The 16,544-nt window shown below is 42.4% G+C and overlaps 1 protein-coding gene across 1 annotated transcript in view; it reads left to right on the forward strand.

Annotated features, from left to right (window-relative positions):
• The first annotated feature begins 712 nt into the window (after window positions 1-712).
• LOC138448779 (cholinesterase-like) overlaps window positions 713-16,544 on the forward strand; it is a 457,734-nt gene continuing 441,902 nt past the window's right edge. Inside the window, exon 1 of the mRNA XM_069604720.1 lies at window positions 713-779. The gene's annotated coding sequence lies outside the window, so the exon portion shown is untranslated. The remainder of the gene's footprint in view (window positions 780-16,544) is intronic.

Raw genomic sequence — 16,544 nt, forward strand, 5'->3', positions numbered from 1 at the left:
GGACAGGACAACTAACATAAAAGTAGGACTACCTCTTGAAAGTTGTTATCAAGGCACTACACTTCAGTAGCGGTTGGAGGAGAAGGGGGTTTAAGTGTTACTGTTCAAATAAACACATTATAATTCACATATCACTAATTTATCACAAACGAACACTATCTTAAGTTGTAAAATGTAGCATTTCTTGTGTGTGTGCTGTGCCTGCCAGCTATGAAGACCAACTACCAAAAACCCGGACCACTGCAGTTTCCAATGGAAGCATAATCTTGACAAAGGGGGACACAGCTCCAAATTCCGGAACAGTCTGGGGCAAAACCGGGACGTCTGGTCACCATACCATTGAAGCTCATGGGCGGCATGCAGCTTGTTCAGAGGGTGAACATGAGCATACGGTACCATCCTGGTTGAGCTGAGAGGTCTCCACTACACTTCCTTTCCTCCCATTCCTTTTTCCTCTCAATAATATTGCTCAATCAGTCCAGTTTTGGTGATATTGTTTGACTCCCCAAAAGTGTAGGGGGAGTTCAGGAGACTCTATTGGGATAGTCGTTCCATTTTGAAGCAACTGGGCGCTCCTGTTTTAAGATATCACACGTGGATACTGTGCAATCTGGTTGCCGCGCTGCCCAAATGGTGCCAGCATAGAGAGAACGTCATGACGTCACGCCTGCGATGTGTTTACTCACCTGAAACATAGACACCAGAGTGGACTTTAGCGCGAGCCGAGGGTCAGCACCAACTGCAGCGACAGTGAACAACACGCCTTTCACGAAACCTAGGTAAGAGATTTTAAAAAGCTATGACTGCACCACGTTATATATTTCTCCGGCTAAGTGGCCAGTATTGCTGATTTCATGCAGAACATAATGCACGTGCAAAGGCAGACTAATATGAGCGTGGTACATGGCTGAAGCCCAGAACGAGGTTGGGGGTTTGCCACATGAATTTAGATCGTTTTTCGAGGGGCGACCGGTGCAGGGCGTCAAAACGATTCAGTGACTCCCCACAAGGATATTTGGTGTAAAGTTCGACTTTTTACACACAACAAAGGTTATCTTTAACTGCTTATTTAAAAGCATTTGACAGGTCTCAAGTCGAGGGTACACGCGGGTGGACGGAGTCCACCCACTTTTTTTAAAGGGTGCACTAGAGCCCCCCAGCCCCCTGCTAAAATGAGAAACATTGAATGGCCTCTTTGAGTTGATGAATTAAAGCGACTTCGGGGATCGAACCACAGTCGTCATGTTTGCTGGCCGTACACTTCACCACTGCACAATATAACCTGATGCAGAATAACAAACAACTAAAGGTAAAATGTGGCATTTCAGCACTGCAAGTTCCAGAGAAAACATTGGTATTGGTTCTTGGAGTTTAAAACATGCACACCTTTTAACGTTTTGAAAAACACTACTAGAAGAAAATATCCTCTTGGTTTTCTGTGGGTGTTGATTTTATGAAAGGCAAATACCATTCGTCCTGTGAAATTTCGGTGGTTATGCAAAGCCAATTTAATGAAAAGAGCATATTTCACCTTGATATGGTAATTTCTGGCGACGACACATCCCATCGCGTTTGTTGACGAGTCCCCCCATTTTTATTTTTAGGACTTGACCTACTACGTTCCAGGCTCCGGGGAAGCAAGCCATGATTTCTCAGATAAACTCCTTACTCTCTGCCTATTGAAAAGCAGCCCAGCCCCTGCCCCTTAGTCCGTAATGGCAATGCTGCACTTTATTTTTGCAACAATGACTCCAGGTACTCACCACTGGGAGAAAGTGAAGGGTTTGGAGGAGTAGCACTGGGGTGGGATTTAGACACGATTGTCGGAAAAGAATGTATTTCTGAAACTCATCATGCCACCACCAGCACCGACCGGAAATTTCTCTCCACTGCTGCTTTAATTTACCTGAGAAAATTCCTCTTAGAAAATCTTTATTCTGAAAGTGTCACTGCTAGCAAATGCATCATCACTCGCTGTCCAGTGGGAGAGAGGGGTGAATGAACTGTGTATGGTTTTTATACTCGGCCGGATACCACTTTAGCAGACTCCAAGCGCTCATGCTTGTCCGCAGGTTTGCAAATTCTGCCCCCGACTGGGGACTCCAGACAAGACTGAGGAGATGAGCCGGGAGGGTTGAAGTATGAGGGTAAAGTGGGAGCTGCTTCAGATAAACTGACGTATAGGATGGGCAGACAGTTGGGCTCGTGCTTGTTTCAACTGGAATGAGTGTGAACTAAAATGTACTGACTGGAGTTGTGGGGCACGAGAAAGAGTATGCCAATACAATGAAACAAAATGCTGGCTGCGGCAGAGTATGGCTACTCAAATACAAAGAACCCTTTGTGTGTGTGTGTTTGTGTGTACTGGTGCGATGGACTTGAGACGCGCTCAAGCTTTCCCTTCAAACATGGAGGCTTGTTTGGGCATGGGGACAGATATAGCCCTCAAATTCAAACCCTGTGGAGAAACCCTGGGACTGCTCAGCCTGAGGCTGTCGGACAGGACCATGTCAACAAGTGAGAAAGTAAATAGACCAGTGCAGTGGGAAAGGAAACCGTGAGCAAGAGGGTAACTAGTCCATGTTCAGTGCAAAGGCTGCTTCTGTGCACTTTCTCCTGCTTTGTGGTCCAGGTTCAAGAAAATAAAGGTGTGATTTCATGTAAGAAACATACAATGTAGCCTAAAAGTACTCTGTTTGGCTGCTTCCCAGTGCTCTCAGACATGGCAGCATACTGCTGTGCTGTGAGGAAAGACAGGCTTCGCGAACTGTAGTAAAGCAAGTATGCCTCAGTGCAACTACCGGGTGTGCACTAAGCGCTGCAGCTCCAAAACCCTGCACACATGCTCTGTGATCCTGGGCGGATATCTGGGGATAGCCAGGGGATACTTGCAATTGTTAGTCAGTTCTTTTTCCTGTGCTTCCTATATGCGAGTCTGAGAAGATCTTATTTAAGATCTAGACTCAACAAACTGAATGTCAGCAGCACCACTGATGCTCTAAACACGTGTAAATGTTCTTATGATGATGCTTCCGGCTACACTTTGGCAACATTTTCGTTTCCAGCATGGATTTGTGAAAAGAAACGGATTGACTCCCTATGCTAAATACTCACCGAATGTTCCTGAAGATCTGATGGGAACTAGAGCAAATGGAAAGGTCTGCATTGTCTACGTCGCTAGTGTAAAGAGAAGGTTTATTATAGATATGGGAGATCAAGGGCTGGATTATTTCAACATTCACTTTTTGTCCATTAAACCAGCTACTAAGTATGTTCCATTGAATCTTTAATTGTGTAGACATACAGCCTGTGTCTTTAAAACAAATCATTTATATTGTCTTTTAACCCGTGTGTTGTATGTTTTAAGCTTTTATGGCTATGAGCCGAAATAAAGGATCGGTTGCTCGTCAGTTCCAAGCTGATGTCTGGCATGTATGCATTCCCTTCTCGCATCCAACAAGTCACGCTAGCTACATGTGTGGCTCTCTGAAAGCTGACCTTGTGTAATCTAGTCCTATACTCCTCTAGTCTCGAGGCTGCATATAACATGGCTTCCAAAATGCCCCTTCCCAACATTCAGTCGCCTTCCTGAGTTAAAAGTTGGCAATAGGACGCATCCCTGTAGGCGGGCTCGGGCTGGTCTATATATAGGGCAATGCCGAAATAGAAATTCAAAATGTCGGTGTGGGTCCGTTTTTTGGTTCAAAGCTGATCACTTCTTTTGTCAACGTCGGCCACTTTGATGAGTTACTTCACCTCGTAGTTTTGACCAGTGATGCTGAATAAATATTCTTTAAAATGCACAATGCGCATCACATTTTATAACCCCCCCCCCCGCCCCTTGGGTACTATTCAAACAGTGTCACAAAAGCACTGAATTGGCACTTGCAACTGTGGGACACTTTTTCATTGTTGCCTGAGATAATTGTATGCCCCAGTTCGAGCCTGCCTGTAGGTGACACACACACACTCTACACTGCTGAAGAACATGTGTGACTGCTTGAGTATAACAAAGGTAGAACTAATTAAGAAATAGTAAAGATGGCGTGAACGAGAGACAGGGAAGAAAACACAGGCCGCATCAAGCTGCTTTGCCCTTCAGGTCGCTTATGATGTATGACGCTACTTGTATTTCTAAAGCGGTAAACTGCCACTGGTGCGGCATCATGGCATTCAGGCTACATCCAGGAGGGCATTGCTGAACCTAACTGTGTTTCGGGTCGACCATAGTCTGAAACATAACATGCAGATTCTGTATCTTGGGTAACACATTAGAAACAGTAAGGCATTTACTGTTCGACTGTTCGAATGCAAAGCCATAACTACTGAAAGAGACGAAGTATTAAGTAAACATCTAAGGAAGTACTTGTCGAGATCCGGAGGGAGAGTGGTGGAGCGAATTTCTAACAGGAAAAGACGTTCAATTAACATGTGCAGGAATAAATCTGCTTGAAAAGGTAATAAGACAAAAAGAAAACAAATAAAGGGAGACAATGGTGTGAAGAGACTTTACGAAACACGGATCATTGCAAACCTGTACACACGACTATTGGAAAAGTAGGCGATGGCAATGCGTTTACATGTATGAAAGGTAACAGGAAATTGAATGTGTAAAAGGTTGGAGAAGGGGTAGGAGCCGAATGTGACATGTGGCACATGCCACAGCGTGCCACAGCATGCCACCAATCTCTGGACTGGCTGATGGAAAATGTGCAGTTTTAAGGAGTTCAAACATATTGTACAAGTGAAAAATACCCTCTCAATCATTGTGGGATTGTTTTATATTGAAACACTTTCAGCAAATGCATAGTTTAAGTACTTATCATGCCACAGCATGTCACCAATCTCGGTACTAGCTGATGTCAAATTTGCTGTTTAAATGACTTTCAAGACATTAAACAAGTGAGTTAAAAGCCTCACAATCCTTTTGCGATGTTAATAAATCAAATAATTAAAAAAAAATTTAGATTCTGACAGCTACTTAGAACTTTCAACTTCATGCACTGTAGTCTGCAGTTCTACAGTTGCACCAAAGCTTCGCATAGGAAATGTCTGGTGCTAGTTCTTATGACCTATTCAAACAGCAGGGCCCAACAGTCCCTTTTCAGTGTCAATTCTAACGTGGCATGCCACCTAGATATGTCTTATATCTCCTTCAAATCACTGTTTTCATTGCTTCAAAATTACTTCAGGCATCTCACCTCTTAGTCTCTTGTCTTATGTTTCATACCTTTCAGCAATTGAATGTTTGGAAGCACTTGGAACTCCAGCATGCCACAGCATGTCACCCCTCTTGGGACTAGCTCATGTCAAATTTACTGTTTAAATGACTTTTAAGACATTAAACAAGTGAGTTAAAAGCCTCACAATGCTTTTGCGATGTTAATAAATCAAATAATAAAAAAAAATGTGGATGCTGACAGCTGCTTAGAACTCTCAACCTCATGCACTGTAGTCCACAGTACTACAGTTACACCAATGCTTTATGTTGAAAATGGCTGGTGCTAGTTCCTATGACCTATTCAAACAGCAGGGCCCAACAGTCTCTTTTCAGTGTCAATTCTAACGTGGCATGCCACCTAGATATGTCTTATATCTCCTTCAAATCACTGTTTTCATTGCTTCAAAATTACTTCAGGCATCTCACCTCTTAGTCTCTTGTCTTATGTTTCATACCTTTCAGCAATTGAATGTTTGGAAGCACTTGGAACTCCAGCATGCCACAGCATGTCACCCCTCTTGGGACTAGCTCATGTCAAATTTACTGTTTAAATGACTTTTAAGACATTAAACAAGTGAGTTAAAAGCCTCACAATGCTTTTGCGATGTTAATAAATCAAATAATAAAAAAAAATGTGGATGCTGACAGCTGCTTAGAACTCTCAACCTCATGCACTGTAGTCCAGAGTACTACAGTTACACCAATGCTTTATGTCATAAATGGCCAGTGCTATTTCTTATGACCTATTCAAACAGTACGGCCCAACAGTCCCTTTTCAGTGTCAATTCTAACGTGGCATGCCACCTAGATATGTCTTATATCTACTTCAAATCACTGTTTTCATTGCTTCAAAATTACTTCAGGCATCTCACCTCTTAGTCTCTTGTCTTATGTTTCATACCTTTCAGCAATTGAATGTTTGGAAGCACTTGGAACTCCAGCATGCCACAGCATGTCACCCCTCTTGGGACTAGCTCATGTCAAATTTACTGTTTAAATTACTTTTAAGACATTAAACAAGTGAGTAAAAAGCCTCACAATCATTGGGAGATGTTATAAATGAAATTTAAAAATAAAATTGAATATTGAGAGCTTCCTACCTCGTGCACTGTAGTCTGAAGCTCAACCATTGCACCACTGCTTTAGATGGGAAATACCTGGTGCTAGTTCTTATGACCTATTTAAACACCAGGGCCTGAAAGTTCCTTTTTAGTGTCAATTTTAGCGTGGCATGCCACCTAAATATTTCTTTATATCTGCTTCAAATCAGTTTTTTCATTGCTTCAAAATTACTTCAGGAATCTTACCTCTTAGCCTCTTGTGTTTTATTTCATAACTTTCAGCCACTTGGAACTCCAGCATGCCACAGCATGTCATCAATCTCTGGACTAGCTGATGTAAACTGTACTGTTTAAATGGCTTCAAAGACATTAAACAAGTGAAGAAATAGTCTCAAGACCATTGAGAGATGTTATAAATTAAATTTAATAATAAGAAGCCTGTACGTCACCTTGCGGCTGCTAGCTGTCTGTCTCCTGTGCATTACACAATATGGCCTGGGTATAAGTAGAATCCTCTGACAGCGGGTAAAGCAGAGAAGGGCCTTCAAACATTCTGCAGGACCCCTCTCTGGGACAGCTGATGGACAAAGCAGCATGGGCAGGCATAGTACCGCTATCCCATAAGCTGGACTGTCTCCTGGGCTGGTTCGCCTTCTCGCAAAGGCCGACAGCTGTGAGGCCCAAAGCCTGCAAGAGACAATGGCAGGAGGAACATAAGGCGTGATGGAAGGGACAAGGTGGAATACTCCTTAGCCCACAGGAAGACCAAGAGGGCACTGAATGGGATTCCAGCAGCACTGAGAGTTCTCACCTTTCTGTGAGCTTGGCCACTCCTCCGGAAGGAGAACCGTGCAAAAGGCACAATAAGAGCGTTTAGAAATGCAGAGATAGTTCCCTGGTCGACCCCTTTCATCCAGACCTGCTACTCCACCCGAGATCCTCGGAAGGGAGACTCTCACTTAAGGCCAAAAGGTACTTGAGCAAGTGACTGCGCACGCCTTTAAATAAGGAGGTGAGAGGCTAATTGAAGGCACAATATCCCAGACCTTCTCTGCCGGATAAAGTACCGGACACTCTGGAGGTGGACTCATTCATGGTGAAGCACACCAAGGACCTGAAAAGGGCATTGACCGCTCATGGATAGCGTGCCAGGAAACACTCCCCGATTCCATAGGTCCATTGGCCAAGATCATTAAAATGGCGGAAGAGACCAAAGAGGCCCTGCCAATGGATGTGCATATTCTGGCTAATTGGGCACAAAGAGCAGTTTGTTTAATAAGTAATACCAACTGTACAATAGCAGCGGAGAGCAGACGGTCGATTGTAGTAAAGATCGACCTGAAACTCAGGGAGTTGGCATCCTCTGAGGCCACTGCAGCAGCTAAAGAGCTTTTGTTTAGAGAAGCATTTGTCAAAGACATGTCCAGATTTGTTAACACCTTTGCTGCTCTGGACAAAGGTCAGACATTGTTAAAAAAGAGTGTTTGTGCCCTGTGTATCTGCCAGGGTGGCAGAAGCAGAGGCGTCTCCGCTAGCCACTGAGGAGGCCAGAGGCCCTATAGAGGAAACAACTAGTGACAGCAGGAAGACAGAAGGCTGAATCCTTCCTTCCCCTCCCGTGGAAGAGGCAGGGGTAGGGGTTGGCACTGCAGCAGCATGTGAGAGTACAGTCGTATGCACACAGTGCAGCAGCAAGCAATGATATGATGTGATATGGCATTTGTAACGCGCCTATACACAAGTGTTTCAAGGCGCAATTCCCGCGATAGTTGGTAGGCTAGCGATGCACCTAAGTGCTTGGGAGGAGCTTACCGTGGACTCTTGGGTCGCAGAGACTGTGCAGGGGTGTTGTCTGTAATTTTTAAAGAGCACAAACTAAACCGCAGCACCCTTTCGCAATTTCAGAGTGTTAGGCAGAATCACATGCAGTACCCTTTGGGAACACTACATGCAATTAATACTACAAGTGTCAGTATCATTTCACCTTTGCTACAAGCCTGTACTACACAGTTATGTGGTAGCATTGGCTGAGCAGCCAGACTTATCTCAAGAGTTGAAGTGAGCAGTAGAACAAGTTACACAAAGGGACCAACAAATACAGTGGTTCAACTCAAGGTTTCTTGGTAAAAGCATACACATTTATTTACACAGTCAATTAGAAAACATTACACTAACAAAAGCAGCCTAATATCATACACTAATACACCACAATACACAACCAATAAGTTACTGAACAAGTTCAGCTCCCCTGAAGTGGGAGCAAAATGGCACTTCAGTTACTTTAAAAAAGGGGTAAATAGACAAGGTCATAAGAAATGCAGCCCAAATACATTCATAGGTAGGGCAAAGGGTTTCAGTTAACTACAACCAGCAATTAAATTCGATAGGCCTGGGTCAAAGTCAATGGTTCAGAGTCTTTGTATAGGATAGCACAGTTCTGGTAGATAACAGTTAAGTCTTTGCCACGGTTTTTAGAAGAATTCGGCCAGGTGAAAAGTTAGACAAATTTTTAGGGAAGGACCAGCCTTCAAAGACGGGAAAGTTTCACAAACTTTCTCTGTGGTCGAAAAGATTCCGGACCGGGTTTGCACAGTACCTTTAAAGTGAAGAAGAGCTGTAGCTGAGGCAGTTGTTCCTGGCAGTTTGAGCTGTTCCTGAGGTTTAGTCGTGGGGACAAGAAGGAGGACGTCGGGAGGTTCCTGCACTGCCCAGGGATGAGGCCACAAGCTTGGCTAAACGTCGGTTTAAGGTATGAGTGCCTTAAAGAACACAAACTGGTATCCTTCCCACTGGCTATCCGGTTTTCCACAGCACTCTGTAGAAAATTTGATCAGGAGTGGACGGTTTCCAGGCGGCTTGTGAGTTGGTTGGTTCCACCAAATTCGACGGAAGAAGTTAACCTTGAAGGGCTTCTCTGTCGATGGAGTTTCAGGCAATTCGGACCTACAGCAGGGCTTCACCGGTCGTCCAGGAGTTACAGCAGTCCTCTTCCTTCAGCTCGTCTTCGGTTCTTTCGTTCCAGTGGTCGACTCTGCTTTCCAAGTCCCAGGGACCTGCTTTTGAACAGTTTTTCCCCATTCATTCCAGCCTGGCTGTCACTCACACAGCAGGGTGGCTGTCTTTGCCGGACAGCCAGCCAGCCAATCACGCCAGAGTGCATCCAGGTCTCCTAGGAGACTAAGCACAGGGAGTTTCGGGCACCTCCCTCACATCCTGTCCACCCCAGAGGAGGGCTTCAGAACTGGAACTCGCCAAAGGACAATGAACAAAGGGACCAAACCTGGTTAAACACAAGAAGGACCTTTCCTAAAAGAAACGGCGAAAAAAATCGACCGGAGTCTGTTTTTACAGATACGTCTTGGGCGCCATCTTGAAAAACATGGCTGACCCGATTTTTTGCTACCATTGTTCGCGGTCTGGTAAAATCATGGTAGTTTGATCTAAACCACTGCCACCAGCCATGGTAGGAAAGGGTAACATTTCACTGTTACATGAGTGTTTTGACTCAGGGGATGCTGGGCAACCCCTCCAGTACTCTATAGGAAGATAGTGCGTGCTGGGTCAGTAAATATAAAGAGACTAGTAAAGTCAATTTACCTTTACATGCTCTGGAGACAATAGTCAGTCCCAGAGAAAGTGTTTAAACCTTGGGGAGTCTGAAAGACACCCCTTTGCCACTACACTGAAAGTGTTGTGTGACACAAAGAAAAAGATGATGCCTATGGAGTTGTTTAAAAACCCCATAACCAAAGAACACAAAAGTAAAACACACATCAAAATACATGGAAGAGTGGGAAAAAAAGGCTCACACTCTTCCCAGGTAGAAAAATCAAATCCTAGAAATCCAGCAAAGTTGCTGGGGGTCTCAAAAGGTAAGGGAAATTAGCACATTTTGAGAATCCTCCCTAAACACAGAGGAAGAACAAAGCCTCATGGACAAGGAAGTAGGAGAGTTTCTAAAGAAAATGGAGATAAGGCCAGCGCAGCAGGTGGCGCAACGCTTCCTAAGCAATGTCTTACTGGTGAAACAGAAGCAAAAGGTCAGGCCGGTGATAATCTCAGACAATTTAACGCCTTTCTCGTGTACCGACACTGCAAGATGGAGGAAATCCATCTCTTCAGGGACATTTTGCAGAAAGGGCACTGGCTAACCTGCATAGATTTGAGGGATGCCTATCTAGCAGTACCCATTCCTGAGATGCACCAGCAATTTTTAGAATTCCTCTTGTGATGGCAAAGGTGAGAGTTTATGTGTCTCCCTTTTCAGACTAACTTCAGCACATTGGTGCTTCACAAAGCTACTCAGGAGTCAGACTGATTTTATACATCGAGGATATTTGTCTCATGGCGCAGGATCCGATGCGGCTACCAGAGCAAATGGTCCCAATGACGAGTCTCCTAGAGAAACTCTCATCAATTGGGAGAAATCCGAGACCAGACCACAGCAGAGAATGGAGTTCCTGCGGTTTATCACAGACTCAAAGCTGGGGCACTATCTCTGCCTCTGTAGAAATTGAACGACCCTTTGAAACATCACAGTATTGACTTTCCATTAAAGACTAAACTTTACTTGACAGTCTTATGTTTGCTCAATCACCTCTTCTGTTTACAATTTCTTTTAACTAACTGATCAATTTTCCATCAATCAAATGTCATAACAAGTTGCATGTGTCAGTAATTTTACAGTCACTTATCTAAGAAGGAATCTGCTGAACCTCCAAGGGAACCTGACAGCAGGTGCGGACACTAAACAGGCAGACAACACACGGCGGATCCCTGCTGGAGTTGGAGGCGGTTCATTACAGGTTTTGTTCTTCGCTATACCCTGTTCGAGATGGAGTCATTCGTTAGGAAGCTACAGCGAGACAGTGAAAGAAAGAGGAATTGGGGATGAGGAATTGTGAGGCGATAGGACCATAACGCTGTGATTCATGGACTAGGTCAAGTGTTATGCCTGAGGGCAATAGAGTTTCAAACTGCAAAGACTACATTGACACAGAAAATGTTTTTTCTTTGATTTTTGTTTAATGTTTTTTTTCTTTTTAAGATTGCTGCTTGAGTTTTAATAAAGAAGAGTGTGCATAATACGAGCCTCTGTGTCTTTAATAGAATCATGACTTTCCTGAAAGAAAGTATTGACAATCTGGACTCTACCACAGTACCAACTGCCTCAATGGAGTTTACCATCAGACAGCATTTCTGGCTAGTCCCTTTTTTCTGGCAATGTATTCCATATCGTATCATGGAGTGCCCCCTACATTATCACAATTTTTTTTTTATTTGTATTGGATAATAAAATCATCCTTTCAAATTTTTACATCATCATAATTTCATTACTATACACATTTATGACATCATACAAGTCATAATTCATACTATTCAAAACATAATTCATACTATTCATAATTCATACAAGGATAAGTCATAATTCATAATTCATGCAAGGAAAACACCAAATAAAATTTCAACAGCACAAAGCAATCACCCTCTAAAATCAAGGATTAATCAAAATGATATTATATCCGGAAAAATGGTCAATAAAAAATGAATGATTGCTATACGAACCGTTAGCTTTCCATTATTAAATAAAAGGTGCCTCACTGCCTCTGGTTCCATGTTACTACATGAACTTACAAATTATTTACTGAAGTGTCTACTCCTCAGCTCTAGGTTAGGGCACTTAGTTAAAACATGTTCTAAATTTTCCTTGCTGAATTTGTTACTACAGAAGTGACAATATTCCAAATCTCTGGAAATCATCCTTCTTCTCACCAGGATTTCACGTGTTGGCCACAGATTCAGCGTGAACCTTTGGTATAGGTTACGCATTTGAGGGCTAGGGAATTTGGAGAGATAGTCTGCCATACTTCAAAAATGCTTATGTACAAATGGATTGGACTTAAAGTCAATATATCGAAAACATAAATTCCGATTTACAAGCCAATCATTTTGATATATTTTGGCTTTTGCTCGATCAGGATTCTCAAGCAATAAATCCAATGTTATTGATGCATCGGCCAACGCGTGCAATACATATTCACACCATTCTTTGGTAAAAACCTGATCACGAGCAAGCAGATGTTTTGCCATTATTCCCAAAAGATTCGAGGTTTTTAGACCTAAAATGCTTTTTCTCAGTGTGGCAGCCATTTTCTACTTCACTTGTACTTCGAGGGATAATAAACCCAATGCAGGCCTAATCAATGGCAGCGGGACGGATTTTGGTAACATCAGTAGCTCTTTCCAAAACCGGGATTCACATTTTTGCCAGCTTATGCTTGCCACAATTAGACACTCAGTTCCATATATCGTAGGGATGATCTTTTGTTGGTAAAAAGTCATTATATGACTTATAGCAAATTTCCCAAATTTCCCTTTTAACATTTTCGCTTGTTGTATTAGCGTCTCAAGTTTATTATATCTCTCAAGTTCATTAATTTTATTTGACACCGGGACTGCAAAAATTAGACCCAAGTATCGATACTGCTCTACCTTAGAAAGACTTCTGTTTTGTAGCTGCCACTTGTAATTTTTGACTTTAGTCTTAAAATGTGGACGACAAACCATAATCTGTGTTTTAGGCAAATTAATGATTAGATTGTTTTTCATCACAAAGTCATTCAACTTATCAAGCAACCACTGTAACCCTGCTGGAGTTTGGGATAAGAGAATGAGATCATCCGCATACAATATGGGCGAGATTTTTTCTGTACCTGATTTTGGTGGGTCACATTTCAGAGATCTCATCTCCATGCCTAATTCTAACCAGAAAAAGTTAAAGACTGATGAGGCCAATATACAACCTTGTTTTACCCCTCGGAATGTATTCAATTTGTCAGACAGTTTTCCATCCAAGGTTAATCTTACTTGTACTGTGGTGTTATTGTGAAAGCGCATAATCAGCTACAGTAAAGACTGAGAGCAATTGTTTTGTACTAGTTTTTGATACAAGATGTTCCTATCAATTGAATCAAAAGCAGATTGAAAGTCTATGTACGCTATATACAGCACTTGGTTCTTTTTAGCATATTTAGTGCCATAAGATTTGGGATAGTACCCAACCCAGCTACAAAGCCCGTTTGAAAGGGTCATGTAGCTCATTCTTCAATGTCCATTCTCTGAAGTCTCTCAACACCAATCTAGTAAAGATCTTGCCAGGCGCATCAAGTAACGAAATGGGTCTATAGCTAGACAGGCTCGAGCGGTCACCTTTTTTATATATAGGGACCAACAGAGAATGTGTCCAGGAGGCAGGCAGGGATTGATTCATATTAATTATCCTGAATATTTCAAAGAGTATCCTGGCCCATAGCTCAGGATGCTTTTTGAAGGTCCTATTTGATAACCCATCAGGTCCACAGGCACCTGAGTTACTGATTTTATTTATGAAGAATTTAATATCTTCCAGATCATACTTTTGGAAAAAGGGACCCAGATCCTGCGGAATAGTCACTATCGAGTTGGAAGGGGCTGCATAATACTCCAATATATGGGCACACCACACCTGGTCGGTAACATTATTTGCTTGCATAATGTTTTGTGAGTAATGCGTTGACTTACTCAATAAGGCACAGATTTGTGCTAGGTTTTTCGACTGTATTTTCGCCAGCATATTTTCACCATCCTGCTGCAGTCTAAGTCCTCTAGTAGCTCTGAGCCAATTTGTATATGTTGTTTTAATATGGGCCAACGCAAGTCCTCTTTCCTTCAAGGTCAAACAATTAACTGCCCTTATTTGACGCCGATACTCAGCCTTCCTTGCTCTGGTGGCAGCATCATACACATGTATCTGGGGACGATCTAGGTGATCTCTACACCCTCCTTTGCCTCTTCCGTCGGCTTGAAGGTATTGTAACATGTCAGCATAACACGGCTGCAAATGATTCCCCCCTGTACACCTTTGACTTTCAAGTTGATCTTTGAGCCATTTTAACAATCTCTCCGACCATCATAGCCTATTACCAGTATTATTTACAACAAGATTTACTCTCATTAGATTTTTTTTGTCCGGTTGTTGGTTCGCCACTGACTGTCCATTGCATCACAAGTTGGTTGTGATCACTCTGTGTATTTTCCACAATGCAAAACTTATTGATCCCCTCAAACATATTCATATTCACATAAATAAAGTAAATTATGGAAACACTACCACCACAATGCCAAGTTGGATGAGGGGGAATATCGGAAGGAAAAGCACCATTCAACTGTATCAAATTATTTGATGAGACAATTCAGCCCATTTATTCAGTCTTGGATTATACTTTAAGGGCTGGTCATTGGTGCAATCCAAATTAAAATCTCCAGCAATTATAATTTGTGAAATTGATGAGTCCATTACAATAAGACTACATAGGTCTCCAAATGATTTGATAAAGGACCCGTCCGATATTCCCACTGGATTACAGTAGACATTTATCAGCCCATACGATTCATTGTTGACTTTTACTTTAACCAGTTGGAGAAATTCATTCGGCGTTTCCCATGCCTACGCGCAGATCCCCCCTTTAGATTTAATGGCTATGAGTAGGCCAGACATCGGTCTTCCGTGCAAAGCCTGTGATGCAGGATTTTAAAAAAGATCAAAGCCATCCCACACAGGTACCGACATTAGCCATGTTTCCTGTAACATAATTATGTCGAATTGCACTAGATCATTGTTGTCATTATTTAACAGATGGACAAAGCTCCTTGTATTCCAACTAATTAATGCCAGATTTATATTTGCGGCTGATCCTACTAGTTAGGCTCGATCTTTTCTTTGATTACAATTACAATTACACACTTCACCCTGTTTAGTATTTCTTTTCCGTGAGGCAAAGGTTAGAACCATTGAGATTGTAATTCAGCAGTACCTCATTTTTGATTTCGACATTTGCAGTTGTTTCAGTGAATACTGTAAATCCCAACAATGTCAAATCAGTTTTAGCAAGCCAGATTGTATTTTGCACCAACCTCGAATTCATCCATATTCTTACACTTTGGCGATTCCCTTTGTCCGGGAATTCCTCAGCTCCAAGTCTGTGGAACAAATGTCCTCAAGACTTGGTATATCCGAGAATATGGCTAAAATAGCTCTTCTATTTAGTTCATATTGCACTGCCGGAGAGGCGTTACAAGACAGCCTCAATGAATAATTTGCCAGTGATTTTCTCTTAATGGTCGCGGGTTTAGTCGCCGACACAACTTTTGTAACTGCTGCCATTGAGGGCATGGAACTTCTTTGTCTGCCACCGGTACTCAAAGCATTTTGTATAATGTTTAAAAATTCTGGCGTAATCTGTGAGAGCAAGGAATTCTGAGGTATTACAGGACTTATGTACTCTTTGGCCTTTTGGCAGATTTCTGGATTTACCATATGGTTCTCTCCCAGTCTCAAAGGCAAATTATTTAACTCTATTGTTGTAGGTATGTTTATGGGTGGGACAAAATTTGTTTCCACCCTTTGTTCTTTAAAACTAACACTTTTAATCTTTTTACATAAGGGCATTGGCTCCGGCTTATCCATGTTAACCACCAAATTGCTACTCATGTAGGCATCTACTGCCTTTCTTATCTCCTGGCGATGGAAATCTCTTATATTGAGGCTCGGCACAGTGGTCCTCACTTTTCCAGAATTAGAGGCTTTCTCAACTGGAACTTTTTCCCTCTTGGACCCAGTCCGGAGATTCTGATCTGTTACCTCATCAACCAGAGCATCAAGGGGGGCATGTGCTAGTACTGGTTGCAATGAACCACTTCCCGTTCGATCATCCTTTGAGTAAGTACGCATGTGATATTTTTTTGCAATAGCTTGAGCAGTTGTGATTGTATTGTTAGTTGGAATGCTTAACTTTTTGATAAATGTTTGTATTTTAGCCCCCTTCTTATTTGTTGGCATTGGTTGATTTTTTGGTAGCTTTTTACTCACATGGTTACTCTGCTTTGTACCACTTTTTGCCTGTTTGGTGACGACTGCATAGGCAACTTTGTCTTCCTTCATCACAGTGTCACTAGCGAATCGCCTCCCTACAACTTCGTTCTCTGTACACTTACCCTCCTGCGTAGCTATTTTGTCAGGCGCATTACATTCCAACACCTCACCTATAATACAATCCATTTGTGGGATAAGTTTGTACCCCGCCCTAACACCCATGTTCCCTGCTATTGAACATGTAGTTAGATCAGGGCGCGTTATACTTGGATTATCACTTTTCAATTTCAATTTGTGCATAGCTTTCTTTGCCATAAAAGCAAATGCTCAATTTGAAGGGCTTGCTTACGGA

The sequence above is a fragment of the Ambystoma mexicanum genome, chromosome 1p, assembly GCF_040938575.1.
Source record: "Ambystoma mexicanum isolate Mex_15411 chromosome 1p, UKY_AmexF1_1, whole genome shotgun sequence".
NCBI lineage: Eukaryota > Metazoa > Chordata > Amphibia > Caudata > Ambystomatidae > Ambystoma > Ambystoma mexicanum.